Genomic DNA, 13,037 nt, shown 5'->3' with positions numbered 1-13,037 from the left:
AAACTCCACACACCATAAAATGAGATCTGGGCGGAGATGCGGCAAAGCATCCCCCAAGGTAAACATTATGATAGACTTCCACCCCACCCCAAGCCCCAGCCCCACCCTAGGAGAACATGGAGACAAAAGGCATGCTAGTCCAGAGACAACCCCCAAACAGCTGTATGTTCTTGTTTGGCTGGGACAGCAGCTGCATCTATAAATGGAGGCCCCCTTCCCCTCTCCCCATGTCTCTTATCTGAGTCGTGGTCTACCCAGAGGATCACGAAAATGCTGAAGCCTTGCTAGGCTGTGCAGAGCCAACACTGAGCACTTCCTGTGGCCTGGCTCCAGCCACATGCAAAACAGCCTAGCTTGAAGCAGCCAGCCCTGATGGTGTCTGAAATATTTGGCTTCTGGCTCCGGCTGTGGGTTGGCTGTCTGGTTTGTTTGAACACAAACTAGCCTGGGAGTCTTTGTGTAGAATGCTCCTTGAAGCTTTTTCCGTGACACCTGCCAATTAAATGTATGAATTACTCTGTTTACTCCTGTGTGACAGGGCATATATTTCAGTCAGGAGCAAAGGAGTTCTCTTTCTCCTTGCTTTGACTTCTAGCATTTCGTGAGCTCCTACTATGTGCCAGTCACTGGACACAATGCTTGCACATTTGTGATGTCTTTTTATTCTCCATTGTAGCCCCAGTAAAATGGGTCTAGGGTTCCCATTTTGCAGTTGGAGAAACTGAGATACAGAGATAGGAAGTGATTAATCTAAGGCCACACAAACTAATCACAGGCAGAGTAGGAACGGAACTAGAACCTGTGTCTCTTCACTACTAAGTTTGTTTCATTTTTTTTCTATCTTTTCCATTAAAACTTCTTTAGAATTAATGTTTGACTGTTTTGAGCTGGTATTTGAGTCTTCTTCATGCATTCATTAATTCATTCATCCATTCAACAACCATGTTTTGAGCATCTGCTATATACAAGATACTAGTTCCAAAAACTAAGCCCTGGGGTCTTCAAACTTTGTCTATACAGAGCCAGATAATAAATATTTTAAGGTTTGAGAGCCATATGGTCTCTATTTCACTCTGCCATTGTAGTGCAAAAATAGCTAAGAAAAATAGGTTAGATGAATGGATGAGGCTATATTCCCATAAAACCTTATTTATAAAAATAGACAACAGATCAGATTTGGCCTTCAGGCCATAGTTTGCTATAGACTACTGTGCAGTGCACAACCTGCACACCCATCCATAGCATCCCTGGTGAGGCATCATGTAACTATGCATTGACTCTGAATCCTAAGCCTGCAGTGAGAATGAGCATCCCTGTGCTTATACTGATCCCTTATACCCTCAAAATAACCCTGAGACCCACCTGAATCATCATTGCTTTCTATGGCAAGATGCCCTCTCTGCCCTATGGTACTTCTCTTGCAACACTCTTAGGAATGTTCCTGGAACTAACTAAACCCTTGTGTGGCTTGGGAAGACAAAGTGTTAAACAGGAGAAAGTCATAAGAAGGCAGGGCCTCAGAGAACATGGGGAGGGAGAGGGGCTTGGGCTTGGGCATGACCATCCACACACCTGATTATATTACAAAACCAGTAATTATAAGTATAATAATAGCCACCACTGACTGCCGGTTTCTGTGCTGAAGGCACCCATCTGTATTATCTTATTCGATCCTCACCACAGTCCAGCTAATGATTTCTATTTCCACTTTCCAAATGAGGAAACCTAGACCCAGAGAAATTGGGACACAAGGTCAGACACCCAGGAAGTGGCAGACTCAGGATTTGAGGGAAACTCTGCATATTTCCAAAGTCCGTGTCCCTAACCACCAAAGTAGACAGCTTTTCAAAGAAGAAAGTGAAAGAAAGAACAATTAGCTTCTATTGGTGTCATTGTTGCCTCCATGGAATCATGGCAGCAAGATGGACCAAGGAGACCACTTGATAGGAAGGATGCACTTGCAGGGACAGCAACTGCTCAGTACATTCCCATTAACTGTGGTCAGCTTCCTGAGGCACAAGAAGGCCTTCTGCGAGTGTGGGCCCACAGTGCCCTCTACTGCCTGGGAGGAATACCACGGAAACCCTGTTAGTTCCCTTAATGGAGACCCTTAAATGCCAATTGTTGAAGACTGACATTTGAGTCAAGATGTTTATTGGGATTCTCCTTTTGTTATTTCTGATAACTCTACATTGGGTTGCTAGATATTTACTCAAGGTGGTGGGGGAGAGTGGGAAGTGGGGAAGAGGAGAGAGAGAGAGGTCTCAATCCACACTGGGCACTTGGAGGCAGGAGGAAAGTGTTTGGCTTGCTCCCATCTGAAAAAGTATACACATCTTTTCTTTCCTAGGGTGGCCTACACCAGGCTGAAGGGTGATGGCATCTGGGCCAGGAAGAAGTCAAGGAGGCTCCCCATGGTCCCTGGGGGCATTTATAGCTCCAAATCAGGTAGTATTTATTTTATTACTGAAAAAAATAAGGTTTCGTGGAAGTGAGCAAACAAAACACTGACTTAATGGGTCCAAGGAAAGGAGACAATGTCAAAACAAACGAGTACAAACCAACTAGTTGCTCAAGGAGCTAACATGGAGGGGTTTTTTTTTTTAAAGGAGAGAAATTAAATAAATAAAATATCACCCTTCATGGTACAGTGGTACTGTGGCCTGGGGCTAGAACTGGAAACTTTGTGTGGTAAGTACTAGTGGGATTTGGTTGGGCCAAAATATATTTGTTTCCAAGAAATACATTTTTTCAAAAGTCTTAATTTTTTTTTTTTAAGTAAACAGTCAGGAAAATGCCAGGCTTGATATTTTCTTGAATGGGACCCTGGATACGTCTTATGGAAGTCCTTGTGAGGGGGAAACCCTTGTTAGCCTGACCCAAACCATGCTGCAGTGTAGGTCCATTCAGTTCCACTTTGGTCCATCCTTTGAACCTCTGCCCTCGCGGCCTCGTGGCTACATCCAAATCCTCCCTTTCCGCCCCGCCGCCGCCACTGGTGGCACATGACGTACTTCCTTTATTCAAAGAAGCTGCCATCTTGGAAGAAGTACAGGCTACCAAAACACAATTTTGCTGGTCCAATAATCAAATTTCTGAGCCCACAGTTCTGTTTCTTTCCTGCCACATTTTCCTTGGCTCTTCCGGGCTCCATCCCTCTAAGCAAACATTCCTTCTCCATTTAGACGCCTTCTAACACTCAGCATAATGCCATGGAAAGAAACCCTGACCACCTGGGTTTTAGTGGTTTTGCTATTAACTTCCTGGTGTTTAACATCCCAGACTTCAGTTTTCTTATCTTTATTTAATGCTATCTGTCTCACAATGGATATTATTGTCAATGGAAAATGGAATGGGATCATGTACATGAAAGTATGTTAATAAATGTAACAGTCACACAAATATTTATCCAATGCCTGATATTGGCTTGGCATTGAGAAAATATGATGCTAAGACATAGCTTTATAATCTAGTCAAAGAGGCAAACAGAGACATAAGTAGTTTTGATGCAATGTGTGGCGATTAGGTTGTGTTTGTTTTGCTTTTTTCTTTTTGGCCATAGCAAACTAGCCCATGACTTATTCCAACTCCTATACCCACAGCTGCTAATTCCTCTTCCTTCTTTGGGCCTCAGATTTCCAATTTGCCAAATGCATAGGTGAACAGATAATTTGTTATTCAAACCAGGACATTTCTGAAAGGGAGAAGGAGGTGCTGTTAATAATTGTGCCAGAGCAACTGCTGTAAATGAGGACTGTCCCAGGCAAACAGGGATTATGGTCACACTACAAATGAAATGGGGAAAGGCATTCAGCAACATCTAAGACCTATTCTGGTTTTTGCAATTTAGGGCACTGCATTTATTATCACGAGCCTTTCTTCCAGCCTTGGTAAGCAAGTTTCCTCTTTGGCTGCCCTTGTGGGTATAGTTGCTGGCCAGGAGTATGTAGTGAGCTGAACCCTGGAAATCCCTGAAAATCCTTTGTAAATAAAACTGCACCATACTCTTTGTGATCACATCACCTGTTGGAGCTTAGCTACCTAGCGGGCCTGGGAAACTAAAAGAAAATAAATGCTAACAGCAGAGGTCATGCTCTTGGGGAATGTTGAGTTCCTAAATTGTCTCTTGTCCCATCTCAGATACTTTTCATACTTCAATCTCCTCTCCCCAGAGCAGTAAGCTTTGTGTTCACATAAGTGGGCAAATTTCCAGACAACATAAATACATTTAATAATCTCCACCCACTGTGAGCTTTGGCAAGCTTAAGATCAACAAGAGGAAATGACTGATGAGCTGATTTTGTATATCTCTCTCCCTCCTCCCTCCTCCTTCCTCACATTTTGATCCCTTTTCTACTTCCTCTTTCTACATTTTTATGGAGAGGAATGTTGGGTTGAGATCTTAAACTAAAAATTTCTTTCTTTTTTTTTTTCTTTTCTATGCCATTCAATAAAAGTATGCCCAACTACAGTGGTAGGGAAATGGAGGCATTGATGAAACACAGGGGCGTTCTTGATAATCTTTTACACACAAGGAGTTTGCACAATTCATGCTGGATGATTTGAGATGAGTTATGGAGTCTCGTATGTATCCAGGCTGTGTGTTGCATATCTTTCCAGAATTAGAGACTTTAACATCATCTTAAATGTAAAACCAAAGTGATCCGGCCATGCCTCTTCCCAAACATACATGCATGGTCTATATAGGTACCTTTTTTCATGAAGAGCTCCAAGCACCTGGGATTCATGAGGCCCTGCCATTTTCTTTTCCTGTGTGCTTTCCACTTTCTTTACCCCTGTGGAAAGCGCTGACGATGGCACTTCACAAAGATTCTGGAGGGGAGGTCTCATTATCTAGGCATCATAGGGTTTTGTCCTAATTACTTTTGTTAACATCATAAAACAATCCATTTTGTCACTCAGTTCTGGATAAGAATTTGTAGAAGAACCAGGTTGGGTATTCAGAGAGGTGACTGTGGGTAGAAGTTTGGGGAGAATATATTGATCTATCAACTGCATTCCGCCTGAATCTGAGAGAACTTAGAAAAGACCTGCAGAGATGATGGTTACAAAGCCAGCCCCACACAGGCACAATGGAATACAGTTTTTCTTTTTTTCCTTCTCATTCTGCATAGCTAGTCTATGATGTGCATCCTTCATTAGAACCTGGAATCGCCTTGCTACAGTTTTATCACAGCTGGCTACCTATGCAGACATGAGTAGACAGCCCTGGAAATCACAAATCCTGGTTCCAGTAGGGTTGCTACTGTAATCATATCTTCCACCCCTGCTTCATCAAGGAGCTGGGATGATCAATACTTAGAGATAGGGCAGGGAGTGAAATGGAAGTAGAAGTTAGTACAGTTTGGCCTGCTGAAGGCATGAGGCTGGGATTTTTGGGCTAATACTTGCCATTTTCTTCTGTAGTTAGTTTTATTCTGGTCCATGATCTGTATTCCTCCCTGTTGGGTCTCCAGAAGCCCGGCCATCTTTATTTAGTAAATGCATCTTATGATTCTTAATCCAAGGGCCTCAGATTCCATATGGCATGTTTGAAAGGACAAGCACATTATCTCAAATTCTTTTCTCTTTATATTTGAAAATGCTATCTTAAAGATCAAAAGTGAAAGCTCTCCTCTCATGTTGAGCCCAGCTGTCCTGTGGGGTCAAGGACACCCCTAGGGTGTGGAGACAGAGTCTCCTGAACCCACATACAGCAATTTTCCTCTTTTCTGTCCCCACCCTACTTTTCCTTCAAGTATAGACATGATGCTGTTGACTCATTACAACCAGGAAAGATGATTTGAGGTTGTCAGCATAACTTAGCAAACATTGAGTAAGTACCTGTCATGCCCCTAGGCTCTGATTTTGAGTTTGGGGTTAGTTTTAAGTTCAAGGAGAGAGTGGTTGGGCTAATAAGATGAAGCAGCTCTAATTAAATATATTTCAAGAATACATCTAATATTTTACTGAGGGATGTCTAAATAAGTGAAATGTAAGTAACTGGGAAAGAGCATGTCATCAACATGTAACAAGGCATATTGAAATAAGAGGTATATGGAAGCATTAGCAGATCCCAGAGGAAGGAGCTGTTACTTCTTCTTGGGGAATCAGAGAGGGATTCCCAGATATGTTAAAACTCATATAGTTTAAACTGAATTTTAAATGTCCATTTAAACAAATATGCATTCCTCTCTCGTTTACTCAATACCTAGTAAATGCCAGACAGTGCAGATTTTGACAGAGCTCTGGTCACCAGGGAACTCATGGCTGACCTGGCAAACCACATAAATAAATGATTATTGTAAAAAAGGTGTGTTTGGACTGTTGATTATATGCATAGTTCTCCTTTTTAAAGCCAGGCACCATTCATTAACTAATTTTCAACTTGTAATCTAATTTATAATTCAAAATCACCCCATATGTTAGAGTCTGACATACGTATATATCAAAGAAACCCATCCGGAGTTGCCTAGCTAGTCAGAGAGAGAACCACATTTGAACCCTTGAATCCATATCTATTAGATTCCAAAGCTCATGCTCTTAGGGCAGAAAGGACAATGGAAAGAAAGAGAATAGAAATCGCATAGGAAAATTAAATTACACTACAGGGTTAAAAAGGGCACATTCTTTGTGTTTGGAATCTAGATATTCCTGAGAGATTTTATGTGATGTTGGCCAGGTAGTTTTGGGTTTGATATTTGAGAACCTTAGATGACATACTGAGAAATCTAGTTTTTATTCCATAACCATGGATGCCCATGGCAGAGATTTTAGATGGGTTGTGATATGAAAGAACCCAACCTCACAGAAGTATCTCTGGATAGGTAATGAGGATGAGGCTGGGCTTCCTGGATCCCCCATACAACTTTCAAAGCATCTGGTGTGTTAAAACATTGGGCTGTGGACTTGAAATTATTTTTACTTCTTAATGGATATAAATGATCCCCCTGGAACTGAACTTCACTTTTAGTAGCTATGAATCTAGGGGTGCAAAAACCAAGGTACCATCTTTATTTTTCTAAGATGTTACTTAATCCCTATTTGACAGATGATACAGACTTAATCAAAAGTTTTTATAAGCACTTTAGGCTTAATCTCATTCAAATCAGAATATACTCCCTTTTTCTTTTTGGATGAATCAACTTCAGAGAGGCTTTCAAATCAGGAAAGGAAGGGGGATGGGAGGAGGGGAGGTAGGCGTCTGAGCTCTGCTCATTGGTGTCTGTGTAGCACTCTAATATTCTCCACCCACTGGCCATAAACTGCACCATTCTCAATCTGACTGGCTCCTTATAACCTCCCACTAGCCCTTTGCTCTGCTCTCAGGAAAGCTTTTTGGTTTTTGTTTTTGTTTGTTTTGTTTTGTTTTGAGACAGAGTCTCGCTCTGTTGCCTAGGCTACAGTGCCGAGGCGTCAGCCTAGCTCATAGCAACCTCAAACTCCTGGGCTCAAGCAATCCTTCTGCCTCAGCCTCCCGAGTAGCTGGGACTACAGGCATGTGCCACCATGCCCGGCTAATTTTTTCTATATATTTTTAGCTGTGCAGATCATTTCTTTCTAGTTTTAGTAGAGATGGGGTCTCGCTCTTGCTCAGGCTGGTCTCGAACTCCTGACCTTGAGTGATCCTCCCACCTCAGCCTCCCAGAGTGCTAGGATTACAGGCGTGAGCCACCGTGCCCGGCCGCAGGAGAGTTTTTAATTGTTTTCCCATACCATTCTGGGACCACATGACACTTGAAAGCCTAGCTTAGGTCTTCCTAGACCTTGCGGATTTTTCCGGGCCCTAATCAGGAAGCAAACACAAATCCCTTCTCTTTTGGACCCCTCCCAGGACTCAATCTAAAGGAATGAGGCACAGTACAGAGCCCCCCAGACCTGGCTCCAGCTCTCTCTCTTCTTTCTCCACCCTACCTCCCTCCTGAACTCAGATCTATACCTAGACTTCTGTAGTGATGGGGGTGTTTGTAGGAAAATGCATATTCCTCCAGATTTGTCTTGTCCTGGTGTAACCTGGACCAAGCCTTTGACCAAAGCCATGAATTTGATGAATGATGACCATCTCCCTGAATAAAGAAAAGCCATGTGATACCTAGAGAGTACAGGTGAAAACACATGAGTTAGCATTTTACAATATTGTCCCCACAGTATTCGGAACATGGTATGAACTTGAGCACCCTGGACAAACCAACTGCAGTTAACTTTTTATCCAGAGAGAAATTTGGTGTTAGTAGCCAGGCATTATTTAAGAAGCCAAATTCCACTTTCTTATTTTCTTTGATTTCCCCCAACAAGGGTCTCATCTATGATCAAAGTCTTTTTTTTTTTTTAACAGCAACTAGCATATTCCTGAAGGTATAATTAGCTACCATAGTAACTATAAATTATAATCTTTCTCTGACTTTCCAGACAACCTAAATAAGATGCCGTCACTTTCCCCCTACAATTAATACTCCCTGAAGAAATATCTAAGTGTCATGATCTTTTGCTAAATTTGGAGTATGTAGGCAAAACTTTGGCCATTTCTACTAGCAGTTGCAGTGGTAGCAAATTCACTGAGTTCAGCAAAATACGAAGTTACACAATCTGGCTTAGCAAAAGGAATTGACTAGGAACTTGTGGAAATGAAAGTTAAGTATCAATTTTAAAATGTCTTATTTATACTTTGCCAAAAAGATGTGGAGAGAAAGGGGGAGTATTATTTTTTAATTTTTATTAATAATTTTAACCCTAAATTGTGGGTAAATTTCAGAGCATTTACCACCAACTTGCAGTCAAATATTGCAAAGATCAATTAGCTGTGAGGGAGCGGGGAAATAAGCTCACAGCTCCTGAATATCTGAACATGTTTTCTAGGCACTGTGCTAAGCACTCCACAGTGTTCTCGTTCAATTCTAATAATAACAGTAAAAGTAGATGCAATCATTCCCATGTTACAGATGCAGAATCCCAAGTTCTGCAAGATGAAGACAATTGTCCAGGGTCAACCCTGATGGTAAAAAACAGAACCCATAGTTCCATTCTGGTCTGTATCTAACCAAAGTAGAACAAAAGTTTTCCTCGGTTTCTTTCCTGAGCTTAACTCCATACAGCGAATGAGTCCATAACTCAGGCTTATTGAGAGATGGCCCCATCCTGGTGACTGGTGATTCTTCTCTCCCAGAATATCTGGATCACTCCAAGGACTGAGCTCACTTTGCTGTCAGTGAAAGGGGAGACCATGGTAGACCCCCATTTTCCATTTTGTTTTCCCCATCCCCTTATCTATATAATTTTTATTTTATTTCTAAGAGAAGGTGAAGGAAATGAAAAAGCATTTGCACACATATTATGTTCCAAACACACCATTCTTGCAAGCTATATATTATCCCACACTTTATAGCTTGAAAAGCTAGAGCTCAGAGAGGTTTTTTAAAAGATATATCCAATTCTAACATTAAAATCTATATATTTAATGATGTCTAAAAGCACTGCAAAACCTTACCCAAGTTTTTTTATCCAAGGACACACTGTTAAGATGTAGAGTAGGGATTCAAACCCAGATTTCTTTCGCTTTAAAAAAAATATTCTCATTCCACTGTTAATTCATTTGACAAATATTTATTGAGGACCTGAGTATGTGCTGGAGCTGGATATAAATTAGTAATTAAGATAGACATAGTCTTGCCTTCACAGAACTTATGTAGTAGGGGAGACAGACAGTAAATAACAAATAAACAAGTAACGGTTATAATGCATACTACTTTGCAAAAGAAAAACTGGGGTGTCTCATTAGATGGAAAATATATTAAATATAGTATATGACTTATTATATTTAAATTTATGTTAATTAAAAGGAGAAATTAGGGAATGTGAGTGGTCTTAGAGTGAAATAGGTATATATAATAGGGGACTATATATATATGTATGTAGGTATAGTATACTCTCTGTAGAGTATACAGGTATATAGTAAATATATAGTAAATAGGTATGAAGGAAGAGGAGCCAGGACTTTCAGAGTCTGGTCTGGAGCCCAGGGAGAAATTGGGCCAATTTTACAGTTTCTGGTGTGAGCCATGGGTATATGGTAGTGCCATTATCGAGACAATAAAGACTGAGGAGAGAAACATATTTGGGGAGAAAAATCAAGAATTTACTTTTCGATATGCAAAATATCCAAAATATGCAATATGCAAAAGATATCAAGTAGACCACTTGTTATATGAATTTGGAGCTCAAAATAGAAAGTGGGAGATATAAACTCCTGAGTCAATAGCTTGTTGAAGACATTTAAAATAATAGGAATGGGTAAGTTTACCTAATGAGAATTTAGAGAGGTAGAACAGACAGGCTAAGACTTAGCCATGAGTTGTTCGAATATTTAAAAATAGATTAGAAGAAAAGAACCCTTGAGTGGAGCAAGGGAAGGAAAGCCTAGCAAGGAAAAAGTCAAACCACAAGAATATTAAATGCTGTGGAGGGATCTAGGGCAGGCTGCCCAATGGAACTCACTGTAACAATGGAAACGGCTGACATCTGTGCTGTCCAACATGGATCTCATTTTCTTATTGAAACACTATTTCATGCTGGACAGTGCAGGTCTAAAAGAAAAATAACTGGAAAGTGGCCATTGAATTGGCAAGGAGAGGTTATTGTTGTCACTGACTAGGGAAGTGGTAAATCAGAGGTAGAAGCCAGTCTAGTACAGGTTAAGAAGGCATAGAAATGGAAACAGAAGCTTTGGGTGGTACTTGTGAAATAATGACTCTGAAGGGAGCAGAGAACTGGAATGAGAATAACAGCAGTATGAGAGTTCAAGAGAAGTATGTTCTCAAATAATGACACCATTCATTTATTTCATCATTAGATATTTACTGAACACCATCAATTTTTAACACCATTCCACACTCTCAGGATGGAGCTTTGAATTAGACAAGCAATATCTCTACTCTTATGGGATTTATAGCCTATTGGGTGAGGGATGCCATAAACAACAAACTAAATTAATTAAGTAAAGGGTAAGGCTATAGAGTGGTAAGTACCATACAAAAAGTAAAACAAAGTCATAGGCATGAACAGCAGTGACTGCAGAGGGAGCAAGGGCTATTTATACAAGAGGGTCAAGCAGAACATTTCCAAGGAGTTCAATGAGTCGAGACCCGAGTCACAAGAGAAGCTAGTCCCAGGAAACGTTCCAGAACAAGTCTGCATGCTGATGGGGATGACCCAATAAAGAGGTAAAGATTGAGGAGGTGGGGAAAAGAGAGAGTGAAGGCACACAGTGGAGAGGCACAGGAAGGGAAGGACTAGAAAACACAGGATAGGAGGAAGCATACGTTTTTGGAAGTAGAATTAGTGGCTTGGATGACATGGAGAGATTGGGGAATTATTGTTAGTGTGGGACTTGAAAAGGCAGGCTGAGAGCATAGGACATGATGATCAAACATGAGATGCTTATAGACAAGGTTGGGAGGTGCTGTCAAGCCCAAAACATGATTTTGGAGGAGAAGTTGAGGAAGAGTGCTGTGAATGTACTGGTAGAGGTCTCCAGAGCTGAGTGTGAGAATTAGAGAGGCTGGGGATATTGGAGGGAACACAGGGGTGTTGAAATCAGCAAGAATGATGAATAAAATTGGAGGAAGACAAGGAATATGAAAAAGTAGCTAACTTTTTTTACAGCATATGAGAAATGACCAGATAAATGATAGTAACAAGCAGAGTATCTCTGCATGAAGTAAACCTTAAATAAACAGTGAGTTTTTCAAGAGACAATAGAAGTAATAGTTTAAAAATTGGAATGAGGAGCAGGGAGGATATTGACTTTTCCTCCCTATCCTGGAGTGTATAGGAGTTGGGAATATGAAGTTTCTGCTTGAGAAGACCTTCAGCAGATGCTGCTGGTTCTGTAGCTAAGAGCCATTCCTCCATCTCTTCCTGTTGCTTACACACTCCAATCATGTATCCAGCACCAAAGAATGAATACTATTTGATTTAAGACAGCAAAATGAATACCAGCCCTCCTTCTTTACTGTTGGTCCTTGGACAGGATTATGTTTTTCTTTTTCTTGTCTTTTCTTTTTTAGATTTTAAAATACTTAATTGAGAAACAAAGATTGAATACATTCAAAGTGTATAACATGATGATTTGACATACATATACATTGCATAATGGTTACCACAATCAAATTAATTAACACATCCATTGCCACTCATGCTGTACATTATTAGATCCCCAAAACTTGTTTATCTTATAATCAGAAATTTGTACCCTTTGGCCAACACTGTCCCGTTTTTCTCTGCTCCCAGCTTCTGGCAACCAATGATCTACTCTCTGCTTGTATGATATGACTTTTCTAGATTCTACATATATGTAAAATCATACGTATACTGTTTCTCTTTTTGTGTCTGTCTTATTACACTTAGCAGGATGTCCTCCAGGTTCATCCGTGTTGTTGCAAATGGCATGATTTCCTCCTTTTTGTGGCTGAAAAATATTCCATTGTATATGTGCACCACAATTTCTTTATCCATTCACCCGTCCATGGACACTTAAATTGTTTCCATATCTTGGCTATTGTGAATAATGCTTCAATGAACATGAGGATGAAGGTGTCTCTTTGAGATGTTAATTTCATTTCCTTTGGATGTAAATCAGAAGTGGGATTGCTGGATTGTATAGTAGTTCTATTTTTAGTTTTTTTAAATTTATTTTTATTATGCATACAGAATAGTTGTATATGTTTATAGGTTACATGTGATGTTTTTGATATAGGCATACAATATGTGTTAATCAAATCAGGTTAATTGGAGTATCCATCACCTCAGGCATTTATCATTTCTTTGAGTTAGGAACATTCCAATTCCATTCTTTCAGTTATTTGAAAGTATACCCTAACTTACTGTTGATCGAAGTTACTTTGTTGTGCTATCAAATATTGTTCATTCTATCTAACAATCTAACTATATTTTTATACCCATTAACCATCCCCGTTTTATCTTCCCACCTCCCCGCTACCCTTCCCAGCCTCTGGTAACCATCATTCTACTTTCTGTCCCCA

The sequence above is a fragment of the Lemur catta genome, chromosome 15, assembly GCF_020740605.2.
Source record: "Lemur catta isolate mLemCat1 chromosome 15, mLemCat1.pri, whole genome shotgun sequence".
In the NCBI taxonomy this organism is placed as follows: domain Eukaryota; kingdom Metazoa; phylum Chordata; class Mammalia; order Primates; family Lemuridae; genus Lemur; species Lemur catta.
This window is presented reverse-complemented; position numbering follows the sequence as displayed.